Consider the following 13,519-nt stretch of genomic DNA (forward strand, 5'->3'; position numbering starts at 1 on the left):
CCAGGAAGTAGAAACTGACCTAGTAGAATGAGCTGTAATTCTCTGAGGCGGAGTTTTACCCGACTCAACATAGGCAAGATGAATTAAAGATTTCAACCAAGATGCCAAAGAAATGGCAGAAGCTTTCTGGCCTTTTCTAGAACCGGAAAAGATAACAAATAGACTAGAAGTCTTACGAAAAGATTTCGTAGCTTCAACATAATATTTCAAAGCTCTAACAACATCCAAAGAATGCAACAATTTCTCCTTAGAATTCTTAGGATTAGGACATAATGAAGGAACCACAATTTCTCTACTAATGTTGTTGGAATTCACAACTTTAGGTAAAAATTCAAAAGAAGTTCGCAACACCGCCTTATCCTGATGAAAAATCAGAAAAGGAGACTCACAAGAAAGAGCAGATAATTCAGAAACTCTTCTGGCAGAAGAGATGGCCAAAAGGAACAAAACTTTCCAAGAAAGTAATTTAATGTCCAATGAATGCATAGGTTCAAACGGAGGAGCTTGAAGAGCTCCCAGAACCAAATTCAAACTCCAAGGAGGAGAAATTGACTTAATGACAGGTTTTATACGAACCAAAGCTTGTACAAAACAATGAATATCAGGAAGAATAGCAATCTTTCTGTGAAAAAGAACAGAAAGAGCAGAGATTTGTCCTTTCAAAGAACTTGCGGACAAACCCTTATCTAAACCATCCTGAAGGAACTGTAAAATTCTCGGTATTCTAAAAGAATGCCAGGAAAAATGATGAGAAAGACACCAAGAAATATAAGTCTTCCAGACTCTATAATATATCTCTCGAGATACAGATTTACGAGCCTGTAACATAGTATTAATCACAGAGTCAGAGAAACCTCTTTGACCAAGAATCAAGCGTTCAATCTCCATACCTTTAAATTTAAGGATTTCAGATCCTGATGGAAAAAAGGACCTTGTGACAGAAGGTCTGGTCTTAACGGAAGAGTCCACGGTTGGCAAGAGGCCATCCGGACAAGATCCGCATACCAAAACCTGTGAGGCCATGCCGGAGCTACCAGCAGAACAAACGAGCATTCCTTCAGAATCTTGGAGATTACTCTTGGAAGAAGAACTAGAGGCGGAAAGATATAGGCAGGAAGATACTTCCAAGGAAGTGATAATGCATCCACTGCCTCCGCCTGAGGATCCCGGGATCTGGACAGATACCTGGGAAGTTTCTTGTTTAGATGGGACGCCATCAGATCTATTTCTGGAAGTTCCCACATTTGAACAATCTGAAGAAATACCTCTGGGTGAAGAGACCATTCGCCCGGATGCAACGTTTGGCGACTGAGATAATCCGCTTCCCAATTGTCTACACCTGGAATATGAACCGCAGAGATTAGACAGGAGCTGGATTCCGCCCAAACCAAAATTCGAGATACTTCTTTCATAGCCAGAGGACTGTGAGTCCCTCCTTGATGATTGATGTATGCCACAGTTGTGACATTGTCTGTCTGAAAACAAATGAACGATTCTCTCTTCAGAAGAGGCCAAAACTGAAGAGCTCTGAAAATTGCACGGAGTTCCAAAATATTGATCGGTAATCTCACCTCCTGAGATTCCCAAACTCCTTGTGCCGTCAGAGATCCCCACACAGCTCCCCAACCTGTGAGACTTGCATCTGTTGAAATTACAGTCCAGGTCGGAAGCACAAAAGAAGCCCCCTGAATTAAACGATGGTGATCTGTCCACCATGTTAGAGAGTGTCGAACAATCGGTTTTAAAGATATTAATTGAGATATCTTCGTGTAATCCTTGCACCATTGCTTCAGCATACAGAGCTGAAGAGGTCGCATGTGAAAACGAGCAAAGGGGATCGCGTCCGATGCAGCAGTCATAAGACCTAGAATTTCCATGCATAAGGCTACCGAAGGGAATGATTGTGACTGAAGGTTTCGACAAGCTGTAATCAATTTTAAACGTCTCTTGTCTGTTAAAGACAGAGTCATGGACACTGAATCCATCTGGAAACCCAGAAAGGTTACCTTTGTCTGAGGAATCAAAGAACTTTTTGGTAAATTGATCCTCCAACCATGATCTTGAAGAAACAACACAAGTCGATTCGTATGAGATTCTGCTAAATGTAAAGACTGAGCAAGTACCAAGATATCGTCCAAATAAGGAAATACCACAATACCCTGTTCTCTGATTACAGACAGCAGGGCACCGAGAACCTTTGTAAAAATTCTTGGAGCTGTAGCTAGGCCAAACGGCAGAGCCACAAACTGGTAATGCTTGTCTAGGAAAGAGAATCTCAGAAACTGATAGTGATCTGGATGAATCGGAATATGCAGATATGCATCCTGTAAATCTATTGTGGACATATAATTCCCTTGCTGAACAAAAGGTAAGATAGTCCTTACAGTTACCATCTTGAACGTTGGTATCCTTACATAACGATTCAATATTTTTAGATCCAGAACTGGTCTGAAGGAATTCTCCTTCTTTGGTACAATGAAAAGATTTGAATAAAACCCCATCCCCTGTTCCAGAACTGGAACTGGCATAATTACTCCAGTCAACTCTAGATCTGAAACACATTTCAGAAATGCTTGAGCTTTTACTGGATTTGCTGGGACACGGGAAAGAAAAAATCTCTTTGCAGGAGGTCTCAACTTGAAACCAATTCTGTACCCTTCTGAAACAATGCTCTGAATCCAAAGATTGTGAACAGAATTGATCCAAATTTCCTTGAAAAAACGTAACCTGCCCCCTACCAGCTGAGCTGGAATGAGGGCCGCACCTTCATGTGGACTTAGAAGCAGGCTTTGCCTTTCTAGCTGGCTTGGATTTATTCCAGACTGGAGATGGTCTCCAAACTGAAACTGCTCCTGAGGATGAAGGATCAGGCTTTTGTTCTTTGTTGAAACGAAAGGAACGAAAACGATTATTAGCCCTGTTTTTACCTTTAGATTTTTTATCCTGTGGTAAAAAAGTTCCTTTCCCACCAGTAACAGTTGAAATAATGGAATCCAACTGAGAACCAAATAATTTGTTACCCTGGAAAGAAATGGAAAGTAAAGTTGATTTAGAAGCCATATCAGCATTCCAAGTTTTAAGCCATAAAGCTCTTCTAGCTAAAATAGCTAGAGACATAAACCTGACATCAACTCTGATAATATCAAAAATGGCATCACAGATAAAATTATTAGCATGCTGAAGAAGAATAATAATATCATGAGAATCACGATGTGTTACTTGTTGCGCTAAAGTTTCCAACCAAAAAGTTGAAGCTGCAGCAACATCAGCCAAAGATATAGCAGGTCTAAGAAGATTACCTGAACACAGATAAGCTTTTCTTAGAAAGGACTCCATTTTCCTATCTAGAGGATCCTTAAACGAAGTACCATCTGACGTAGGAATAGTAGTACGTTTAGCAAGGGTAGAAATAGCCCCATCAACTTTAGGGATCTTGTCCCAAAATTCTAATCTGTCAGGCGGCACAGGATATAATTGCTTAAAACGTTTAGAAGGAGTAAATGAATTACCCAAATTATCCCATTCTTTGGAAATTACTGCAGAAATAGCATCAGGGACAGGAAAAACTTCTGGAATAACTACAGGAGTTTTAAAAACCTTATTTAAACGTTTAGATTTAGTATCAAGAGGACCAGAATCCTCTATTTCTAAAGCAATTAGGACTTCTTTAAGCAAAGAACGAATAAATTCCATTTTAAATAAATATGAAGATTTATCAGCATCAACCTCTGAGACAGAATCCTCTGAACCAGAGGAATCATCAGAATCAGAATGATGATGTTCAGTTAAAAATTCATCTGTAGGGAGAGAAGTTTTAAAAGATTTTTTATGTTTACTAGAAGGAGAAATAACAGACATAGCCTTCTTTATGGATTCAGAAACAAAATCTCTTATATTATCAGGAACATTCTGCACCTTAGATGTTGAAGGAACTGCAACAGGCAATGGTACTTTACTAAAGGAAATATTATCTGCTTTAACAAGTTTGTCATGACAATCAATACAAACAACAGCTGGAGAAATAGCTACCAAAAGTTTACAGCAGATACACTTAGCTTTGGTAGATTCAGCACTTGACAGCGATTTTCCTGTAGTATCTTCTGACTCAGATGCAACGTGAGACATCTTGCAATATGTAAGAGAAAAAACAACATATATATAAAGCAAAATTGATCAAATTCCTTAAATGACAGTTTCAGGAATGGGAAAAAATGCCAAAGAACAAGCTTCTAGCAACCAGAAGCAATAAAAAAATGAGACTTAAATAATGTGGAGACAAGAGTGACGCCCATATTTTTTCGCGCCAAATAAGACGCCCACATTATTTGGCGCCTAAATGCTTTTTGGCGCCAAAATTGACGCCACATCCGGAACGCCGACATTTTTGGCGCAAAATAACGTCAAAAAAATGACGCAACTTCCGGCGACACGTATGACGCCGGAAACGGAAATAGAATTTTTGCGCCAAAAAAGTCCGCGCCAAAAATGACGCAATAAAATGAAGCATTTTCAGCCCCCGCGAGCCTAACAGCCCACAGGGAAAAAGTCAAATTTAAGGTAAGAAAAATGTTAAATTAAAATGCATTATCCCAAATATGAAACTGACTGTCTGAAAAATAAGGAAAGTTGAACATTCTGAGTCAAGGCAAATAAATGTTTGAATACATATATTTAGAACTTTATAAACAAAGTGCCCAACCATAGCTAGGAGTGTCACAAAAAATAAGATTTACTTACCCCAGGACACTCATCTACATATAGTAGATAGCCAAACCAGTACTGAAACGAGAATCAGCAGAGGTAATGGTATATATAAGAGTATATCGTCGATCTGAAAAGGGAGGTAAGAGATGAATCTCTACGACCGATAACAGAGAACCTATGAAATAGACCCCTTAGAAGGAGATCACTGCATTCAAATAGGCAATACTCCTCACATCCCTCTGACATTCACTGCACGCTGAGAGGAAAACCGGGCTCCAACTTGCTGCGGAGCGCATATCAACGTAGAATCTAGCACAAACTTACTTCACCACCTCCATCGGAGGCAAAGTTTGTAAAACTGAATTGTGGGTGTGGTGAGGGGTGTATTTGTAGGCATTTTGAGGTTTGGGAAACTTTGCCCCTCCTGGTAGGAATGTATATCTCATACGTCACTAGCTCATGGACTCTTGCTAATTACATGAAAGAAAATAAATCTATGCATCTCAACATTGTATTTCTTTGAATTTCAATAAAATTTAAAAAAAAAAAAAAATAATAATTTTTTTTTGGTGTCACCCCCTGGTGGGTGTCACCCGGGTGCGGCCCGCCCCCCCTAGTGACGCCACTGCTACAGGGTGCTGCGTGTGCAGAAGGGGGCTCACATTGCTACAGGGTACTGCGTGCGCAGAGGGGGCTCACATTGCTACAGGGTGCTGCGTGCGCAGAGGGGGCTCACATTGCTACAGGGTGCTGCGTGCGCAGAGGGGGCTCACATTGCTACAGGGTGCTGCGTGTGCAGAAGGGGCTCACATTGCTACAGGGTGCTGCGTGTGCAGAAGGGGCTCACATTGCTACAGGGTGCTGCGTGTGCAGAAGGGGGCTCACATTGCTACAGGGTGCTGCGTGTGCAGAAGGGGCTCACATTGCTACAGGGTGCTGCGTGTGCAGAAGGGGCTCACATTGCTACAGGGTGCTGCGTGTGCAGAAGGGGCTCACATTGCTACAGGGTGCTGCGTGTGCAGAAGGGGCTCACATTGCTACAGGGTGCTGCGTGTGCAGAAGGGGCTCACATTGCTACAGGGTGCTGCGTGTGCAGAAGGGGCTCACATTGCTACAGGGTGCTGCGTGTGCAGAAGGGGCTCACATTGCTACAGGGTGCTGCGTGTGCAGAAGGGGCTCACATTGCTACAGGGTGCTGCGTGTGCAGAAGGGGCTCACATTGCTACAGGGTGCTGCGTGTGCAGAAGGGGCTCACATTGCTACAGGGTGCTGCGTGTGCAGAAGGGGCTCACATTGCTACAGGGTGCTGCGTGTGCAGAAGGGGCTCACATTGCTACAGGGTGCTGCGTGTGCAGAAGGGGCTCACATTGCTACAGGGTGCTGCGGTGTGCAGAAGGGGCTCACATTGCTACAGGGTGCTGCGTGTGCAGAAGGGGCTCACATTGCTACAGGGTGCTGCTCACATTGCTACAGGGTGCTGCGTGTGCTGAAGGGGCTCACATTGCTACAGGGGTGCTGCGGTGTGCAGAAGGGGCTCACATTGCTACAGGGTGCTGCGTGTGCAGAAGGGGCTCACATTGCTACAGGGTGCTGCGTGTGCAGAAGGGGCTCACATTGCTACAGGGTGCTGCGTGTGCAGAAGGGGCTCACATTGCTACAGGGTGCTGCGTGTGCAGAAGGGGCTCACATTGCTACAGGGTGCTGCGTGTGCAGAAGGGGCTCACATTGCTACAGGGGTGCTGCGTGTGCAGAAGGGGCTCACATTGCTACAGGGTGCTGCGGTGTGCAGAAGGGGCTCACATTGCTACAGGGTGCTGCGTGTGCAGAAGGGGCTCACATTGCTACAGGGTGCTGCGTGTGCAGAAGAGGCTCACATTGCTACAGGGTGCTGCGTGTGCAGAAGAGGCTCACATTGCTATAGGGTGCTGCGTGTGCAGAAGAGGCTCACATTGCTATAGGGTGCTGTGTGTGCAGAAGAGGCTCACATTGCTATAGGGTGCTGAGAACAAGGGGAGCTCAGTTTACTTAAGAATTTTTTTTTATAACCGCTATAATAGGAGTGTAGTGTTTATAAGGAGATCACATCTTTGTGTGTGCAATGTGTAATACGGGAAATCACTGTGTGCAGTTTCTATAAGGGGAGTTCACATCAAAACGGGTGCGTATATCTCAACAAACCAATATAACAAGCTGCACGAGAGTGAAAGCGCATCCCCGCTACTCTCAATACAGGCTCCGCCTTTTTCTGTACCCATGCGCAATGGCTAAGCAGCTGTTCTATCAGAACTAAACTAAGGAGCGCATGCGCGGTATGTATTTGTTATCAGACAGCTGATAAAACGTCCGTTCGCTAGTCTGAAAGAACACCTGCAGTCAGTATTTATCAAGCAGTGCTCATCAGACCGCTGCTTCCTACCCTTTTCTCCACCTCTTAGGTGGAGAATTTCAATCTCTCCGGTCTCATCCGACCGGGTAGATTGACCGCTCCTACCCACGCGTGATTGGTTGTGTGCGGGGAGAGGGCAGGACCGCGATTGCGTGCAATGTTAAATTCCGGCAGCGGATTGTTGCTCGCCAGAGGAGAGTTGGGGCAGACAGGGGCGCATACGTTTGTCTCTGTCTGCCTTAGCTTGATAAATCGAGCCCTATATATAACACTGCCAAATGGCATAAAATCTCATATACTTACTGTGGAGTGTCTCCTTTTTTGCAGAGTGGTAGAGAATGCAGGGCGACCCCAAACAGAGCCTCACTGGGAGTTTTCCTCTACAACAAATTGAGAATTATATAAAAAAAAAAAAAAAATTAAAGTATGGCAATGTGTCATTATTGTTCCAATAAGCAAACCATAAACAAAGTGAAAGAGCAAGTGGGATAGCAGATGTGGTAAATGTATTGAAGACTTAATTAGAAAGTGTTACATAAAAAACCTTTGATTAGAATGCGTAGCTTGCTATGTACCTGGGAATCTGGGCTGGGAAATTTTTTTGGCGGACGGATTTTGATGCCCAGGGATTTCAGATGCTGGATTATGGCAATAGAGGGTCCAGTTGCCCTCATGGTTTCTGTAACTATCAAATTAGGGTGGTCCCAGGAATGAAGATCTATTTCCTATAGTAAAAAACACATCATTAGGTTCCTCCTTAATCACAGATTAAAGGGACAGTCTACTCCAGAATTGTTATTGTTTAAAAAGATAGATAATCCCTTTATTACCCATTCCCCAGTTCTGCATAACAAACACAGTTATATTAATATACTTTTTACCTCTGTGATTACCTTGTATCTAAGACTCCGCAGACTGACGCTTATCTCAGTTCTTTTGACAGACTTGCATTTTAACCAATCAGTGCCCTCTCATAAGTAACTCCACGGGAGTGAGCACAATGTTATCTATATGGCACACATGAACTTGCGCCCTCTAGCTGTGAAAAACTGTCAAATGCACTGAGATAAGAGGCAGCCTTCAAGGAATTTGAAATTAGCATATGAGCCTACCTAGGCTTAGCTTTCAACTAAGAATACCAAGAGAACAAAACAAGTTTGATGATAAAAGTAAATTGTAAAGTTGTTTAAAATTACATGCCGTATTTGAATCATGAATGTTTAATTTTGACTAGACTGTTACTTTAAGGCATAGAAGGTATAATTAAAGAGACATAAAAACCAAAAATGTTCTTCTACGATTCAGATAGAACATACAATTTTAAACAATTTTCCAATTTATTATAAAACTTGTTTCATTCTCTTGGCATCCTTTGTTGACGGAGCAACAATACATTACTGGAAACTAGCTATGCCCATTTAGTGAATCAATGTCAAGAGGCATATATGTGCAGCCATCAATCAGCAGCTAGCTATTGGTGCTTCTGAGCCAACTTAGGTATGTTTTTCAACAAAGGATACCAAAAAACAAAGCAAATTAGATAATAGAAGTAAACATTTTTGCAAAAATGCTGTCATAAAGTGCTGAAGACACGTGCAAGCCCCTGACCTTACTTTCCTGCTGTTCAACAACATATATCAAGATAATGAGGAAAATTTGATAATAAAAGGAATCTGGAAAGTTGTTTAAAATTACATGCTCTATTTAAATCATGAAAGTTTACTGTCCCTTTAAGCAATCTTCATTCTGTTCTTTAAATGACAATGCAATAGCATTTACTTTGAATTTAAAATGAGTAGAGATAATAATTTCTGGCAAATGTTAATCCAATTTTCCCTCCTCTGTATCATGTAACAGCCATTAGCCAATAACATAATAGCATATATCATGTGACAGCCATCAGCCAATAACATAATAGCATATACAGTGTGGAAAAAAAAGTATTTAGTCAGCCACCAATTGTGCAAGTTCTCCCACTTAAGAAGATGAGAGAGGCCTGTAATTTTCATCATAGGTATACCTCAACTATGAGAGACAAAATCCAGAGAATCACATTGTCTGATTTGGAAAGAATTTATTTGCATATTATGGTGGAAAATAAGTACTTGGTCACCTACAAACAAGCAAGATTGCTGGCTCTCACAGACCTGTATCTTCTTCTTTAAGAGGCTCCTCTGTCCTCCACTCATTACCTGTATTAATGGCACCTGTTTGAACTTGTTATCAGTATAAAAGACACCTGTCCACAACCTCAAATAGTCACACTCCAAACTCCACTATGGTGAAGACCAAAGAGCTGTCGAAGGACACCAGAAACAAAATTGTAGACCTGCACCAGGCTGGGAAGACTGAATCTGCAATAGGCAAGCAGCTTGGTGCGAAGAAATCAACTGTGGGAGCAATAATTAGAAAATGGAAGACATACAAGACCACTGATAATCTCCCTCGATCTGGGGCTCCACGCAAGATCTCACCCTGTGGGGTCAAAATGATCACAAGAACGGTGAGCAAACATCCCAGAACCACACGGGGGGACCTAGTGAATGACCTGCAGAGAGCTGGGACCAACATAACAAAGGCTTCCATCAGTAACACACTATACCGCCAGGGACTCAGATCCTGCAGTGCCAGACGTTTCCCCCTGCTTAAGCCAGTACATGTCCGGGCCCATCTGAAGTATGCTAGAGAGCATTTGGATGATCCAGAAGCGGATTGGGAGAATGTCATATGGTCAGATGAAAGCAAAGTAGAACTGTTTGGTAGAAACACAACTTGTCGTGTTTGGAGGAGAGAGAACACCATATCTACTGTGAAGCATGGCGGAGGCAGCATCATGCTTTGGGGCTGTTTCTCTGCAAAGGGAACAGGACGACTGATCCATGTACATGAAAGAATGAATGGGGCCATGTATCGTGAGATGTTGAGTGCAAACCTCCTTCCATCAGCAAGGGCATTGAAGATGAAACGTTGCTGGATCTTTCAGCATGACAATGATCCCAAACACACCGCCCAGGCAACGAAGGAGTGGCTTCGTAAGAAGCATTTCAAGGTCCTGGAGTGGCCTAGCCAGTCTCCAGATCTCAACCCCATAGAAAACCTTTGGAGGGAGTTGAAAGTCCGTGTTGCCCAGCGACAGCCCCAAAACATCACTGCTCTAGAGGAGATCTGCATGCAGGAATGGGCCAACATACCAGCAACAGTGTGTGACAACCTTGTGAAGACTTACAGAAAACGTTTGACCTCTGTCATTGCCAACAAAGGATATATAACAAAGTATTGAGATGAACTTTTGATATTGACCAAATACTTATTTTCCACCATAATTTACAAATAAATTCTTTCCAAATCAGACAATGTGATTATCTGGATTTGTTTCCACATTTTGTCTCACATAGTTGAGGTATACCTATGATGAAAATTACAGGCTTCTCTCATCTTCTTAAGTGGGAGAACTTGCACAATTGGTGGCTGACTAAATACTTTTTTGCCTCACTGTATAAGTAAATACTGTGAAACTTTGCACATGCTCAGTAGGAGCTGAAGCCTCAGAAAGCTTGCAAACAAAAAAGGATTGTGCACATTTTGATCATGGAAATATATTGGAAAGGTTTTGTTTTTTTTAATTGCAAACTTGATCTAAATCATAACAATTTTTACTTAAGTATCCCTTTAAACAAATCTAATAATTTTAATAAACCTCTGGCAACACTTAAAGGGACACTGAACCCAATTTTTTTCTTTTGTGAGTCAGAAAGAGAATGCAATTTTAAGCAACTTTTTAATTTACTCCTATTATCAAATTTTCTTTGTTCTCTTGCTATCTTTATTTGAAAAAGAAGGCACCTAAGCTATTTTTTGGTTCAGTACTGGACAGCACTTGTTTATTGGTGGGTGAATTTATCCACCAATCAGCAAGAACAACCCAGGTTGTTCAACAAAAATGGGCCGGCATCTAAACTTACATTCTTAAAGATAGCAAGAGAATGAAGAAAATTTGATAATAGGAGTAAATTAGAAAGTTGCCTAAAATTTCATGCTCTATCTGAAAAAAGAAAGAAAAAAATTTGGGTTCAGTGTCCCTTTAATAAATGCTAACATGATGGGAACCGCTTATATTACCTAAGGAGCTGATGCCAGTGCTTCTAAAAGCACTCATGCTGCAAAACTGGTTTTCCCAGTTTTTAAAGGGACATGAAACCCCTGAAAAATTCTCTCATGATTCAGACAGAGAATATAATTAAAAAAAAAAAAGTTTCCAATATACTTCTATTATGTAATTTGCTTCATTCTCATGATATTCTTTGTTGAAGAGATATCTAGATAGGTAGCGTGCACATGCCTGACATCACAGGAAATAGTTCTGCCATATAGTGCTCCTGCTAATGTATAACATTGTTGCAAAACCGCTGCCACATAGTGCTGCAGACACGTGCACACTCCTGAGCTTATCTGCCTGCTTTTCAACAAAGGATATAAAGAAAATGAAGAAAATTTGGTAACAGAAGTAAATTTGAAAGTTGTTTAAAAATGTATGTTTTATCTGAATGATGAAAGATATTTTGTTTGTTTTATATGTCTCTTTAAAGGGACAGCAAAGTCAAAATTTAACTTTCATGATTCAGAGAGCGTTCGATTTATAACAACTTTCCAATTTACTTCAGTTATCAAATTTGCTTTGTACTCTTTGTATCTTTTATTGAAGAGTAAAACTAGGTAGGCTCATAAGAGCGGGGCCGGATGGGTGACTGTCTGGGCGGGCGAGGCGGCCGGGCCATGCGGACATCGCGGAGGAGAAAAACAGAGAAAACTGAGTACGTATCTTTAGTACTCTATAGCAGTGTTTTGCAGCATTATTTGTAGCTTTGTTATACAATGTTGTAAAACACTGCAGCCATAGAGTACTAAAGACACGTGCACACTCCTGAGCTCCTAGTTTTATTATTCAATAAAAGATACCAAGAGAATGAAGCAAATTTTATAATAGAAGTAAATTGGAAAGTTGTTTAAAATTGTATTTTCTATCTGAATCATAAAAGTTTAAAATGTACAGGAACCCACAGCATTTTCTTTTATGATTTAGATAGAACATAGAATTTTAAACAACTTTCCAATTTACTTCTATTATCAAATTTGCTTCATTCTCTTGGTATCTTTTATTGAATAATAAAAAAAAGATTACACTAAAATCAGCTAGCTGAACACATCTAGTTAACCAATCACAAGAGACAAAATGTGTGCAGGCACCAATCAGCAGCAGCTTCCACTAGCTAAGGATATGTGCATATTCATTTTTCAACAAGTGATACCAAGAGAACAAAGCACATTTGAAAATTGAAGTTAATTTAAAAGTGTCTTAAAATGACATGCTCTATCTGAATCATGCAAGTTTGTTAATGACTGTCCTATCCCTTTAATTTTAACATTGCTGTCCCTTTAAGACAATAATATGTACCTTTTTAGAGCAATATATCCATTGTCAAGGCTCTACTAATAGTGCCATAAAACATGTTGAAATTTGTGCATATCCTAAAGGGCTAATAAAAAAAAGTAGTTTGCATAAAAAAAAATGTTAAAAATTGCCTGCAAATATTTTAAAATCATTTAAAAAAATAAGCAAAATGACTTACATAGCCATGCAGTCTGGAGAGGTCTGATCCACCCCCCCCCCCCATCAGTGTTTAGCATCAGAAACACAGGCATTTTATTTCAACTGAGTTAAGAGCAGCTTATTTGCTTCTAGGTAGCTCCAGCAGATGAGTGTTAAAGTCTTGCATTCTACCAAAGCAATGGTGGCTATAGATACAGCCATAAAAGTAATTGTGTGTGTGTGTGGGGGGGGGGGGGTAAAGCTGTACAATTTGGAAACTAAAAAGAAAGACTTAAAGGGACAGTCAACACCAGGATTTTTGTTGTTTAAAAAGGTAGATAATCCCTTTATTACACATTCCCCAGTTTTGCATAACCAACACAGTTATAGAAATACACTTTTTACCTCTGTGATTACCTTGTATCTAAGCCTCTGAAGACTGCCCCCTTTTTTCAGTTGTTTTGAGAGACTTGCCTTTTAGCCAATCAGTGCTCACTCCAGGGTAACTTCACGTGCATGAGCTCAATGTTATCTATATGAAACACATGAACTAATGTCCTCTAGTGGTCAAAATGCATTAAGATTAGAGGCAGTCTTCAATGTCTAAGAAATTAGCATATGAACCTCCTAGGTTTAGCTTTCAACTAAGAATACCGAAAGAACAAAGCAAAATGGGTGATAAAAGTAAATTGGAAAGTTGTTTAAAATTACATTCCCTATTTAAATCATAAAGAAAAACATTTTTGGACTTGACTGTCCCTTTAAGGTGAGGCACTGCAGTGTAAATTTGCGTGTAAAATAATTAGAGTACATATTTTTATATTTTGTCTCTATCCCAATTT

At 40.8% G+C, this 13,519-nt stretch overlaps 1 pseudogene; it reads right to left on the minus strand.

Moving 5' to 3' along the window:
• The window catches only part of LOC128636459 (rho GTPase-activating protein 11A-like), a 119,251-nt pseudogene that overhangs the window by 105,084 nt on the left and 648 nt on the right, over window positions 1–13,519 (minus strand).

This window comes from Bombina bombina, chromosome 7 (assembly GCF_027579735.1).
Source record: "Bombina bombina isolate aBomBom1 chromosome 7, aBomBom1.pri, whole genome shotgun sequence".
Lineage (NCBI taxonomy): Eukaryota > Metazoa > Chordata > Amphibia > Anura > Bombinatoridae > Bombina > Bombina bombina.